Source organism: Lepidothrix coronata, unplaced genomic scaffold, assembly GCF_001604755.1.
Source record: "Lepidothrix coronata isolate B3197 unplaced genomic scaffold, Lepidothrix_coronata-1.0 Scaffold191, whole genome shotgun sequence".
Lineage (NCBI taxonomy): Eukaryota > Metazoa > Chordata > Aves > Passeriformes > Pipridae > Lepidothrix > Lepidothrix coronata.
In genome coordinates this window covers 412,549-427,455 of record NW_016690371.1, presented here as the reverse complement: position 1 = coordinate 427,455, position 14,907 = coordinate 412,549, and the positions used below count along the sequence as shown (strand labels likewise).

The 14,907-nt window shown below is 39.1% G+C and overlaps 1 protein-coding gene across 7 annotated transcripts in view; it reads left to right on the top strand.

Annotated features, from left to right (window-relative positions):
* SH3KBP1 (SH3 domain containing kinase binding protein 1) overlaps positions 1-14,907 on the top strand; it is a 215,106-nt gene that overhangs the window by 59,559 nt on the left and 140,640 nt on the right. The window lies entirely within an intron of this gene.

Genomic DNA, 14,907 nt, shown 5'->3' with positions numbered 1-14,907 from the left:
TTCAAACAGTGACTGGGGAATAGAGTCGAAAGAGTCAGAGTGTTCTTTTTTAAAATAATTGCATTAAAGCACCCACTTAACTGGGAAATATTAAATTTATGAAATAAAGTCTACAAAATGAAACAGAGTATAAATGACTGTCAGTTGACTACTGTCTTACCTTATGCATTCTTAAAAGGATTTGCATATACTAAGACAGTTTAGATAATTTGCTTGGTTTTTGTTTTCTTTTGCTTGTTAAATACACTGAACTGTTCTGGTTTTCATTTATACAAAATAATGTCCTAGGACTATTCATTGTAGAACAGTGGAGTGTGGAAAAGTACCTTGGATCGAAATAGTCTTCAGGGCATGTTTGCTTTTTGACATCTCATGTTGTTAAAATAAGGAAAGAAGTTTAAATATGTGATGTGAGAAGAGATTGGAAGTAAAATTTAGCTGTGTCCTCCAGAGGGTACTTTAAAAATTGCTGATGTTTAGAAATGCACTGTGAAGATTCTGATTTTCTCTGGTTTTGTTCAGTTAAGCTTATTGTGTATGAGACGCATGTGTGTGTGTCAATTAAGAATGCAAGACAAATAGTTATGGTAATTCTTGCGATTTAATAGCATTTTCTCCCTTGTTTTAAAAATGTACTATAAATTTTGAAGAGCTGGTAAAAGTGCTTGGCCAAAGATTCTTAATGAATCCACATCTAGTAATGTTTTTAGAATACTTAGTTGAAAAGTGTAATTTGTGGCTAACTGCCACAATTTTTGAGTGAGTGAAAAATATCTGAAGGCAAGGACAGAGTTATGATTTTGTGAAAAGGGAATAGTATGCTTTTCCAGTTTCTCTTGTGCACTTCGGAAATCTGGGTAAATATTTTAAGGTGCCGCTGATCTACCAGGAATCCTGAGCAACTAAATGAAAGTCTTATTTTCTGGCCTTGGAAGAATCTTTGTACAGCAAATGACTTTCTTGAAATGTAAATTCTGAGTAGGAAGAACTTCAAATATAAACTGAGACAAATAAGTAATATATAGGATTTCCCTTAGAACTGCGTGTATGTATCCTGTAAATAGATTTGAATAAAACAAAATTTGGAAGTATGAGAGGAAATTTCATGTTATAGAAAACCGAAGTACTCTATTTTTCATCGCTGATCAGTGGAATTGTCATACTGAAGACAATGTTATGAGGTACAGGAGAACCTAGGAGAAAAAACACTGTGTCATGGGATAAAGAGGGAGAAGCCGAAATACTTGTTTTGATTACCTGTGTCTTCAGCCTTTGTTTTCCTAATGACGAATGACTTCCCATTAAACTGTAAATGGTGTTACTGTTAAGGGGTGCTTGTTTCTGTTTAAGGGTTTGTGTAACTGTGTAAATAAACAGAGACCAGACCGTGTATTTTGTCCTGTGTGTGTATTTAATAAATAGCTAAGAATGCAGGAAACATTGAATTGACCAGTACTTGGCTAGTATAGCCCTTATTATACTCAAGCTTCCTTTTTCATTTTTTAGTGACTCTTTCCAGTTACAGAATGTTTATTTGTGTGAACTCGGCCACAGTGAATGTGAGATAAAGCTTATTTAGATGAGGAAGTGAGTGATTTTTTTTTTAAAATATGTATAAAGTAATAATTATAAACATGATTTTTAAGGATCCAGTGTGTTAAAATTGTTTGTTTACAAGCTTCTTGTAGCTGGTAGAATATCTGGCCTCAGCAGATTAACTAGTAATTACCAAACCTGTTTGATCATACCAGTTACTTCTCTCCTCAGTTTATAGGTGAAGGCTCATTCCCCAGCACTTCAGCTGTTGAGTGGACTCATGTGACTCTCCTCAGTGTTCACAAAGGAAAGAAACTCTTTCCTCGTGCCCTCTAGTCTGTGCCAACTTAAATTTAGTGTTGGCATTGATGGTAGATAATGAAATATGTGTTGAAAATACATAGGTCTGAAAATACCTGTAAGTACAAATTCAGTGAAGCAGTCACTGACTGTGCAACACTTACATGGTGGGGGGACAAAAAATGTATGAAAAGTGGCCAGGAAAAAGTAGGATCAGCCAGTTCTCTTTAGAGGACTGAAGGTTAAATAGAGACAGTGTTGTTTTCTTGATAAATTCCTGATAAATTAGGCTTAGATCAAAAAATAGGTCTTCCATGTATAATATATGCAACTTTCTCCTCTTGATTACTGTTTAAATGTAAAAATGAAAACTTATGTATTAAGCTTTTTAATTAAAAAGTTCTTAAAGGCAATTTCCGTAGGGGTTTGTAGCTGCTGAAATCTTGTTTCTGCTCTCTGAGTCAGTCTGCATCATCATCATTTAGTGATGCTCAGCAAGGCGAGCAGATTGAGAGGAGTCAGTCCTGGGGGTCCAATACACCTTTATATCTGGTCAGACCGCACCATTTCTTCATCCTTGATGACTCCTATGCACCTATTGTCTGCTTGCTTTCTTTAAGTCTCATCTTCCAACTTTCCTTTCTCTTTAGCAGAACAACATAATTAGTACTTTTCTTTTGCCTCTATCTTATTTATAACAGCAGTGAACTGGTAGAGCACACTGGTGCCACATGGTGTGTTGGGAAAAACCATAAAATGCCTGTCTCTCCTTGGAAGGAGACTTATCCTAACAAAGATCATACTTTCTCATGCAGCTCATCTGTGAACAGGAATCCTGCTGAGTGTGCCAAGCAGATATACATCATTTTTTTTCATGTGGACTTGGCCATAATATGTCCTCTACTGTTTTTATTTGCTTCTCTTAATACCAGCCATTGAGTCTCTGTGGCTATGACATGCATGAAAGTTTGTTTAAAGTTTCATGCTGGCTGAATAAACAGTAGGTTGAGAAACTGCAAAGGTAGTTTCAGTATGATGCATTACTTCAAAGGTAACATGCCAATCTCTTTTGCAAACATTGAGTAATCAGGGGATTGAGTAATTTGAGGTGAGGATCGTGGTCACCAAATCTCCCATCTGTGATGCTAGGCTGCACCTCTCCTGCAAATACCAATGGCATATCAAACCCTCTCAGGCAGTTGTAGCACTTATGACACATTTTTTAGTCTTGAGAAACACTCTTTGCTGTTCTGGATCAGTGTTGAGCATGATTATTTCTTCTGTTTGCATTCTTTATACCTCTTTTCTCTTGGATAAAAACTAAACATAGAAGGTTGTTTTGCTAGAATAGATTGACCTATACATCTCCTTTTGCCTGCTTGTTCCTTTTTCATGGCTATAAAAGACCAGATAGAACATACGAAGAGCCTAGAAAGTTCTACCATGAAAAGCTTTGCCCAGAAACCTCCAGTCTACTAAGAGAAAGCAGTCTCAAGTGTAGAGGACAGCTGCTGCATTTCTGTGTTGCAGCCAGGGAATTTTTGAGACCCACTGTTTAAGGTTTGGGTCAATTTTCCCAGCTATTAAGACTCTATGAATAGGGCTATCTTTTCTAAATATCGAGTCTTTAGAGTTAAGTCTAATACCTCCAAAGAAACACGTGACCTACATTTTATAAAGGGATTTCCATGGTTCTGGGACATCTTTAGTGGGGATTATTAAAATAGTTTTTCTGAATCTTTTGGTTTCATACTTTTTTTTTCCCCCCCTAAAAAATTATCTCTGGATATGAGCATATCAGCAACATGCTGGAATGGAGAAGCTCTAGCAGACAAAAGGAATCCACAAGGTCTATGGCCCCGTTCCAGACTCACATGAATTAACCTGTACCTGCTGTAATGTTTGCAGGAAGCAAGGTCAGATTAAGATGGAAAATAATTAAATAACAAATTTTGCTTGACAGCTGCAAGGGTTGTTGAGGAACGTGACTGCCAGAAGTTCTGAGGGAATGCTTCTGCTGTCAGTCCGCTCTTGAAATTTTTGGTGCTTAGTACCAGGAAAAACTGGAATAATAATACATTTTTTCGGGAAGCAGTGGCAGGTGGATGCCAGCAATAGTTACGAAGAGACCTCTAGCCCTAAACTGTCAGACTGCAGAAGGAAGAGTGTTAAATTCTAATCTCCGATTTACAAGTCTGGCAGTGCGCACTGTTCACATGGTGTGTGTTTTGAATAATGATGTGTCTATTCCTGATCTCATTAACCCTGATTTAATCCAGGATCTTATTTCATTAATTCCTGCAAGCTTTCATACAACTGGTTACACAAACAAACAAAGCCCTAAAAATCCTGTAACACTGTGACTATCTTTCCAGCTAAATATTTTCATGGTCCCTTTTTTTCCTAAAAAAGTCTCAGCTTGTCTGAGGGTAGTCTTTTAAAATACTGATGCACCTTCAGGAGTCTCAGTTTTCATTTTACATGCAGGGTTATCATCCAACCCTTGCCCTCCTCAGGTAGGTTCAGTGGACTTGTCTGCATAACCTTTTTAGCTGTGTGTTGCAGAGGTTGAGTAATTGTGATGGTTTAATAGGGTGTTTGAAGAGAAGTCTATCAAAGAACAATAGAAACGTCTGTAATTTGCCCTAACCTTTTTACGACACAGTTTTTCATTCTGTAATGCAGAATCGTGTGATTAAAGTCTTCTATAGGAATTTGTGTAACTTTTCATGACTTGTTAATTGGTTAGAAAAATGGCTGTTTAGGCCATCACCAGGTGTTTTTTTTAAATGTGGTTGAAATTAAAATTTTGAAATTCTGTGGTGCAGTATTTTTTCTATTTTGTATGTTTTGTGTAGCACAGTGACTTCCTTTCTGTTTGTGGGTTTATTTTTTTTGTTTCTTTTTTACTGTACAACATCATTTAGAAAAGATAAATCCTTTCATAAAAAAATTCATCTGTATGATTTTAAACAGAGAATGCAAGACACTGGATGAGTCAGTTAATGTTCTCATTAGAAAATCCTGCTGCTAAGGATCATCTGGTCTGTGATAGGATTTTGCATAAAGGATTTGTTACTTTGTCTCTCTAAACCTGTCTGTGTCATAGAGATAGCTTATCTGCTTATCTAACACATTACAATTTGTAATACTGCCTCCCATCACTTTATTTTAAAAATCTATGTTGTCTCTTTTTTTTCATCATCTCTTCAAATTGTTGTGAGAAGGAACATAAATACAACCCTGGAAATTAATGGATTTAAGTAGTTTCTTGTATATATTATCAACTTAGTTTTATGTGGTAATATGCACAGGGCTTTTCCTACTGACAGCAGAAGTATTTTTACTACGTGAAATATCCATTCATCACCCTCTAAAACTGTAGTCTGTTACAGCAGGCTTTTTTAATATGGCCAGGTGCCTGTGGGGGAAACTATCAGCATACTGAATTCTGGCATATCCCACTGTCTGCTCGAAGAAATGAGGAATGACATTGCACTTTCAAGTAAAGCAACAATGCTTCTAATTTCTGGGTTAAAATGGAACCTTTGTGAGAAGAAATTTAATTCTATTTGAAATTGCTTGAATAATTTCATTCTGCTTGAGCTGAACTGAGGGGAAACTGCCCAAGAAGCACCTTTTGTTCCTCCCCACAGTACCTTGCCGCAGTACTCATGAATGCAGGAAGGAGCACGTGTGTTTCTAAGCACCTGCACAAATGTGTGTGTGTGTGTGTGTGTGTGTATGTGTTGAGACCACTGGGCAGCTGAAACACACACAGACTGTACTGTTCTGTTGCCAAACACAGGTGAAAGGCAGGAATTCCAGCTGATGAAAGCCTGGCTGGCCATCCATTGTCATAAAGGTTATGGAGGTGGGAGAGGAGGAGGATGAGGGTGCCAGTTAAAGAGTCAGGTCGTCAAGCATCTTCCCCATGACAATCTTTGCTGCAGCAGTGCCTTTTCCCCTTTATCCCACTGCTCATATTTGTTGCTAAATATGTGCAGCAAAAAAAATTCTCAGCCCCAGATTAAAACTGGGGAGGACAGTGCACTGCAGGGGTTCATGGGCAGGTGTTAGCAGACAACTCGATGGCAGTATGAAATAAGGAAGTTGCTTCCAGTTCCTCTACAGGTTGAGACCTGCTGCAGTCATACAGTGTGATTCTCTGTGAGGTTTCAGAAGTGCAAAGTCCATGTCAGCTCTGCGACATGTTCACTCTAAATCTTACAGTCTTTGGGTCATCATCTCTCAAGTTCCTCACATGTGGGTGGTGGGACTGTGTCCCTCTGTTCTGGTGACAAGGTGATGAGTTTGGTTTTCCTCACCTCTTTAATAAATTTATAACAAGCTTCTGCCTTTGTACTTCTCACCTTGGGGAACCTGCACATAAAAATCCACAAATGTACTTGCTGTTTTTCAAAGCCTTCCTTAAAGGTGTCTTGTCACAGTGCTTACAAAATGCTAAAGTGCTTATGCACCTGGCCTGTGCCAATCACTTCTGCTTCTTCCTGCTTCCTGCCATCTGCAGTGTCTGTTAATCTGTTATGCTTTTACTTACACCTAGATTGTGAGATCTCAGAGAGAGATACTGTTGTTTTTTCAGTGGGGTCAGGATGCACTGAGTGGCTTGGAATGGCATCCAGCACCCAGCACTGCATCCTTTTCCTATTTGCTTTTTTTAATTGCTCTAATTATAATTTGCAGCCTTGGTCCATTAAGTGCATTGAGATGTAATGAATTGCTTTTTCTGTTTGTAGTGAAGCTAATCACTGCTGTAGCCAAGCACATCTCCAAAACCCAAACCACAGTAAGCAGAGGGTGTATTCTTTTTTCTTCTTGACTTTCTCTGAGACAAGTGGTGTTATGTGTTTGTTGCACATTTTTTAAACTGTGCTCTCCACTTTTGTTACTGTTGTTTCCTTGCTGTTTCTTGTAGCCTCCATCTCCCCCCCTCCCCCACCCCCCAATTCTTTTAGTCTTTTCTTTTTTTGGTAGTTAAAAATACCCAACAAACTAAATGGTATAGGTGAATATGAGCTGTCTCCTTTTAAACTGAAGAACAAAGTCTGAGGCTAAGGGCATGGAACAAGGAGATTTTCTTGACCTGAAGGGATGCAGAAACACACACTCCTGTTCCCAGAAAAGCACAGCTGAAAGATTGCATAACACTCAACAAATCTGAGAGTTTTGTTATATTTATTATAAGGCCTGCACTTATCTCTCTAGAAGTACAAGGCTTTCTACAGTTGTAAGAGTGTATGTCCTATCCAAAGGCCTTTTTTTATCAGGAGTATGTACAAAAAGACATACCAAAGCTGTATTAAAAAGGAAGAATGTGGAGATTTCTTTACAAGAGGAGCTTGATTTTGCTGTAGCATACTGGGCATTGGTGTGTAGGAGAGGAACAGAGGCATTCAAGTGTGGCACAGTGTGGCCTCCTTAGGGCTGTGGTGGTTAGAGCTGTGGTACAGAAGGCACTGTAGCATCTTGAGCTGGGATAAACAGAGAAAGTTCAGACACGGACATCACAGAGAAGTTACCAGCAGTTCAAGCAAGAACAGGTTGCACTGTGCCTTTAGTGGCACAGTATTTTTGTGGCTAATGTTGAATACACTGGATGTAGGAGTTAATGGGGTTTTTTTCATAACAACTGTTAATTTGTCATTTCATTGTAAATTTTTCTGTTGGAAGTTGTTTACACTAAATCCAAACTATTAATTTTTTTGTATGGATGTTTTCACATGCCCCACTATTATCCCAAATGTTTGAGTATCACCTTTGTATTAAGTTTATAAATAAAATTAGTAATAAAATGAATATTTAGATGCTCTAAGAACAATGCACATGGCAGATGGGCTGTTGAAGTCTTTACTTATGGCTCTGTAATGAATTTATGATTGTGCAGACTGGGTTCTGGGTGTATGGTAAATAGCAGAGCAGTGTCCTGACAGGAAGCTTTGGAGTGTTCATAAGGTCCTTCAATCTGAGAAGCAAGGGCAGCACTATGGGCTCACGTGAGCAGCCATGCAAACAGTGCTGCTGACTGTCCGTGGATGGTGTTCAAGGCTTTAGTTGTGCTGGGAGAGAGCAAACCAGTGCATCTTTTTTTAGGTAGCACAGGAAAAAGAAAGGAGGGTAACACGTCACAGTCCTCATCTTTGAGGTGCCTCATTGTGCTTACTGCTGGTGTTACTGCTGGAGTAGATGCACTGTTCACAGGTAAAACTGGGTGAACAAACGTTTTTCCCTATCAAGCCGTAAATCAGACAGAAGTCATGTGAACCACAGAAATACACTTGATTTTGAAGGCCAGATACAGAAACCAAAGAACTGTTTGAGAAAGGTTTAGGAGGCTGTGGTTTAGAAATAACCCCAGAATTAGGCAGTACTAGTACAAACCAGGAGGCTCATGAACCGTAACCCTGTCTCTTTTTTTTTTATTGTATTTGTTTAATGTCATATGCCTGACAGACAGCTGGGAACATGTTTCCTATAAACTTGGGATAAGCTGATAATGAAAAAGGAGAGAGGATGTGGAATCCTGCAGCAGTGAAACAAGAGCATAACTTATGATAAAAGCTCAGATGATGTGTGCAGTAGCAGTATGGGATCTATGCAGCTGTTAGAAGCTGGGGGTCACTGCTGGGGAGGCACACTGTCCAAGCTATCCTCCCCACTCTGCTTGCTGACAGGGCCACTACTAAGTGTCTCCTGTCATAGCCAGCTAATGGAGAGATCTCAGTCTTGATCGTGGTGCTTGAAGGTCTCATGTTCTCCCTCTGTATCTTGGTATTGCCCTAGAGAGGAGAAGCCAAAGAGTAGTGATGCAGAACCCAGGAAGATAAAAGCTAAGTGGTTTCTTAATTGTCCCTGAAATGTTGTCATTTTGCTCATGTAAAGCTTGTGCTATGAAAGTATACTGGATTTTAGTGCTGCCACCATCTTTCTGGTTGAAAATAATTTTCATATTGATGCTAGTTCAGTTGATGGAAAGGTTTGTTCCAACCTTGCTGCAGGGTATGGTGTTTATTTATATTAGAACTACAAGATTCTTGACAATATTGGTGTTGCATTTGTTACTAAGCACATTTATAATTATTCACTAACTCTTAACTAGTTTCAGTGAAAATGTCACAGGAAATTACTCAGGAGGAGTAAATATTGCAGTGATGTACTCTGCAGCAGAGTTTGAGATTTTAATATAAATGGATAATTGAACTCATATACTGTTTGAAGTTGCAGATATTGGTTTCAGGAAATCATTGTGGCAGATGTCTCTTGAAATGTAAAGTATGTTTTTTTGAGAAAAGAGATTGAAGGAAAAGCATTCTTTATCTCGGAGGGGTCAAGAGCAGTAGCTGTTTTTCCCTTTGCATGGAAGCCTCAGATAAATTACCTTATAGTCTGATAGTGATTTTTCTCATAATTTTTCATGGCTCCCAACAGCTTTGAGGAATGAACTGTTGGCTTTAGAATTTTGTACCTGCAGCAGCACAAAATAGCATTTTGTTGCATTTACACTTCTGGAAAAGGTTGCAGTAATTTCCTCAAATGTTTTCAGCTGAGTTTCCTGTAAAGGTCAGAACTGCTAGAGTAAAAACTTGAAACTTTGGTGTAATGACAATGACAGAAGTTTTTGTACTTTCCTAACTGTAACTTTTGTGGCTGACCTAATTCAAGCATTAGCTATAACTTCAAGGAAACTTTTTGATAGGTGAATGGGAACTTCAACATGTAGACACACAAACAGAATAGACTTTTTCCGTGGAAGGTAATAAGATATGAAATTCTGAAAACAAAGCTAGGTCTTGCAAACAACAGTAGAGAAATGACATGTTTTCTCTTTGAAAGCTGTTAACTGCTCTTTTTGTCTCTCTCCAGCTTGACAAGGAATGTGTCATGTGAATGAGTAACAGTTTGTGACGTGCAGAAGATAAGGTGCTTAGTTTCTAGATTTTATAGGTTGAAATAGCCATTTAATAGGCCACAGGTACACTTGAATATATTGTATATTCCTATGTGATGGACTTTCATCACGCTGCGTAATTTGTTGTTATTTAATATTTTGTCACGTTGTAAAGTTCATAAGCTTATGGAAAATGTCTTACAAATTTCCTGTGGCTTATACTGATGTAGGATTGGATTAGAGAAGATCCAAATAAAAACAGCTCAAGGATTGTCTAGGATTTTTTGTTTCTTTGGAGAAACTGTGTTTCAAAGTTTGCTAGAAGAAAATCTTTTCGTGGTGATTTGGCTGTTGGTATCTATGTAGTATGATTGAATCCTAGTTACAAAAAAAATTATATTTTTAGGTGTTAAAAGGATGTACAAATTTTAAGGGCCTCCAGAGTACTCTATGCCCCCATAATATCTTTGAAATCGTAACATTTAATGAAATCAAGCTTAGTTTATTTTTAAAGCTCACAATTCCTTTTTTCCAATATTTCTCAGATCGAGGATGCCTCTTCCAAGTAAGAACTGCTTATTGTATTGGAATCACACAGGAGGTGGAAGATGTCTTAAAATTTCTGGCGTCAAGAGAGCCTGGTTTAGATTTTGTGGGTGAAATGTGAGGTTATTTACTTAAGGCCTGTGTTCCCTTACAGCTTGGGTTCCCGAGGCATAGCCTCCTGAAAATGATCTGCTAATAACCTGCAGGTACCTTTGTGCAGGCTAAGAAAAAAATGCAGCATTTTGATCCTTGAAATTTATACTGGGCATTGTCCCAAAATCAAGTACCAAACAGTACCAGAGACTGAGGTTTAGAGGTATTTTTGACGCTGGTAGCACTGGGAAAGCCTAGCTCTTTGCAGGTAGGTTATGTGAGTGAGACAGCTGCTCATTCTGCAGAAACATCTCAGTATTGGAGGAAGGGTGAGGTAAAGAGCCAAGCGCTGCACTCAGGATCCCTTTGAGCTCCTTCTCCTGAGGCTCTGTGTGTGGCTCTCCATAGACATTTGTCTTGTGAACTTGGTTCTGTAAAGGGCTCTCTAGGTTGTTGAGTCTGGTCCAGATAGTGTCAGGGATTCTTAGTGAAGGTGCTCGCAGTATCCCTCTGAGGAGACTCAGCATGGCTCAGGTGTCCTGCAGGACCAGTTCAGCCCCCCTTGTTCTATTCAGGGGCAGATTGGTCCACAGTGAGTGGTGGTTGTATCTGATTAAGGTGTGAATATATCTGCTGTAGTCAAAATACCACCAGAAACAAATGCAAAAGTCCTAGTCAGGAGGTGCACTGAAGTCCTTGCTGGGCAGACAACTTGCTCAAGTAGGCTGAGCTTTTCCCAGTATTTTAGAGAAGTATAATGTAGTAAAATCTCTTAGCTTTCTTGTTTCTTCTCTCTTTTCATACACAAGCTCCTTTTTCAAGAAGCTTGAACTTACAACTGCACTATTAGTTTCTGTTCATCCTCCTTTAGCATTTAAATTCAGCTGTTCTTGAACTACTTAAGGCAGACCGAGGACTTCCATCCTAACTGAATGTTTGCTTTCTACTTACTTGTGTACATGGAATTTCTTCTTTAAAAGAAATAATATCTGGAAACTTCAACTTGAAATCAGAACCAGAAATAGAGCTTGTCATATACTGGGAAGGTTCCCACAAGCCACCTTTTTTATGCACAGGTTTGCAAGCTTATTTGCCTACTCTTTCCATGTGTGGTAGGCTTTGACTCCTTACAGATCTGGAATGAGTGGATTATGTAGAGAGACTTCTATAACCATTACTGATGCAGCACAAAGATTTTAGGGCCATTATGGTTGCATCATTTACCAAATATGCAAGGTAGTAATTTTTAGTGTATTTTTTGCAGTAAAGTGAGCTGACTTGGTGTATCTGTTTGACCAGACTTGTTTGTGTTTGTTTTCACTTCATTCTTCAAGGAGAAATGAAGTTTTCAATACAGCATTATGGTATTTTAGAGTAATAAGCTATTTTTTACAGCTGGTAAGAGTGGGGATAGATACAAAGGGATATGTCAATATTTCTAAATTTTATCAGCACAAGGGTCCCTTTCTTTGTCCTGAGGATAGGGATGCTTGGCTCTGTTTGGGCCACAGCTGAAGAAAAGTCCTAAAATCCTAAGTTCCCTAAGGGTGAGCAGTATAGAAGAGAAGACAGCAAAGAGGTAGAAGCAAGATACTAGAGAGAGGAGAGAGGGTGTAATATCGGCACCAATGTTTGCTGCAGGCTGCAGTGGTGAGGCTGTTGAAGGTGTGGGGCATTTGTTTGGGTTTGTTTGTAAGTTTTTAAGTCTTGTGCTGTAGACTAAGACCAGAAATTGAAAAGATGTGCAAGGGTCTTAAACTGGCATAACTTGCTGCAGAATGTGTGCTAAGATATGGGCTCCCTATAGGGTATTGCTAAGTATGGGTATGTTTCTGGTACGATATTAGGCTTAGTAGGACTGGATTGACTTTTGCTTGATTTCTGTTTCACTATTTGGACAATTCTACACTTTTACTTTCAATTCTCTCCTGGATCTGTGATTTCAAGCTGCTGGGGTTGATCATGTCATGTTACTCTGGGCAGTTAGCTATGAAAAGCTATGATCCTTCTCATGAGCATCAAAGGAAACAGTAATGAAAAGTAGCTCAAACAAGTACTAGAAAGGCAGAAAATAAAGCAGTACTTAGACGATTTTGGTGACTGCAAGGTGAAAATTCATTCTATATAGATTTCAGCTGAGTGGACACTCAGGATGTGTGACTCTCTTCTTTCCACAAATAGTGGATGAGAAAGGAAATGTAAGACTTCCCACCCTACAAACAAATGCCAGTGTTTGGGAGTTGTTTTGTATTCCCGTTGCTTTTCTCAGGAGCCAAACAAGGCTTCCTCAAAAAGCTGTCAGCAGCAACAAAGGCACCAGTGTCATTCATCTGGAGACTAAAAGGTACAGCACTGTTTTCTGTTACAGCAGTCAGTTTTTTCTGTCAGTTTTGAAGTTGCAAAAGGATTTTAAAAATGAAAAAAAATTGCACTGTTTTTTCAGAATGTGTGAGTTGAGGATTCAATTACATTCTGACATAAAGAATGAAAAATAACATAGTAATGATACACAGGAAGCAAGTTCTGGCAAGATGGGGTCTTCCGTAGGGTGTTGTCTTGTGGTCTGGTTCACACGAGAGTACTGTTTGAGTCACAAATTCTGTTTAAACTGTAGATAATATTTTAATACACAGTGAATTTGTCACCTAGCTGCAAAATAAATTTGAAGCTTCAATGTGACAAGCTTTGGGTGAACTCGTTTATTATACATTTTATTTTTTAAAGCTATGAAAAAAAACTTGTGGAATAATGTATATGTTAGGTCTAGTACATTTTTTTTGTAGAAAGTGGTATATTCCTCTAAATGTGTACAGTGTTCTTAAATTCTCATGTGGTTCACTTTTCTACAAGAACTATGTGCAGCATTTCTTCTAACAACAGCAGCATCTGTCACAGATACCACACTCCTTTCATTCACATATCCACATTTGTTATTTCAGTTATTATAGTTACTGTGATGAGTTGGATTTTAGATACTATTTTACCTTTGTGATGTCACTAGATAAAAGATTTATTGTACCCTCAGTGGGCAGCAGTTTATAAAACTTTTATCTCTGCTAATGGAACACAGAAAATGCTTTGTGCAGATACAGGAGACTGCATTAATGTTGTGTAGCTAATAGTTCAGCTTTGAAATACCAGTTGGACTGGGGAAATAAGATGTTAAAAAAAAAGAAGTTCAGGTTTAAGGTGCATTTTATAGAGAATAACTTGCAAATTCTTGCTTTGCTTGATGCTGTTCACAGATGACAGCTTCAGAAACTTCATATAAAAATGTGCTTTCTATGGTTTAGTGCCCGCGTCTGATATGCTGAAAACCTAAAGAAGAGCTACAGTATTTCCTGTGTATGTAACAGTGCTGTGGGAAGGTGGAGGTTGATACTGCACTGGGATGTAGAAGAGGGCAGTGAATGTAAAAGAGTTGAAAGGGAGGAGGAGAGGTTGAGTTTTTTATAAGGCAAAGAGTTGTTCCAAAGCCATCACCTGTCCCTGATGCCTGCTCAGCGTAGATCTCATCAGATATGCAGATGATATCAAACTCAGAGAGCAATTAACATGCTTGAAGGCAGGGCTGCTGTTCACAGGGCCCCAGACAGGAACATTATGAAATCCAGCAAGGGCAAGTACCAGTTCTTGCCCTGGGAAAGAGTAATTGCTGTGATGCAGAGTGGGACATGATAGGTTTGGGATCAACTCTGCTGAAAAGGACCCTTGGGTCCTGATGGGTGGCAGCCTCGTACCCTATCATCAAACACAGTGAACAGCATCCTGGGCTGCAATAATAGCCTGCAGATTGAGGGAAGTGATAATTCTCCTTCACCTGGCACTCATTAGTCCACATCCAGAATACAGCATCCCATTTTGTGGATGGGATGAGGATTTTACGTAAAGGAAGAATATCGATAAACTGAAGCAAGCTCTGTGCCTGAGGAAGCTGAAGCACATGCACCCTGAGGAGATGCTGAGGGAGGTGTGGGCTTATTCAGCCTGAAGAAATGGTTTTGGGGAGACCTTCTGATACACACAAGAATGTTATCCAGGAGACAGAGCCAGGCCCTTCCAGTGGTGCCTGGTGGGAAGGACAGGAGAGAGCAGATGGAACTTGAAAAGAAAGTTTCAGGCTGGCTTGAAGTGGGCTTGTGCAGTCTCCATCCTTGGAGGTTTTCAAGACCCAGCTGGGCAAACAGCCTTAAACAGCCTGGTCTGACCTCACAGGTGACCCTGGTTTGAGCTGGGAATTGGAGTAGGGACCTTCTGAGGTCCCTCCCAGCCTGCGTGGCTCTGTGGCTCTAGGACAAAGCTTGGAGCCAAAACTTAACTTATTTTTCCTTATTTTTTGGGACATGGTTGGAAGCAAATGGTTTAGCCTTTGCACTGTGTCATTTTCCCATCTGTAAAGTGGAGGTAATGCTGTTTGTCTACTTCAGTGGTGTTTCAAGATAAGATATATGTGAGGTGATGATATTTGAGATACTTTGTCAAAGTGGGTGTAGGCAACAAAACAGTTAGACCTTTAAAGTCTG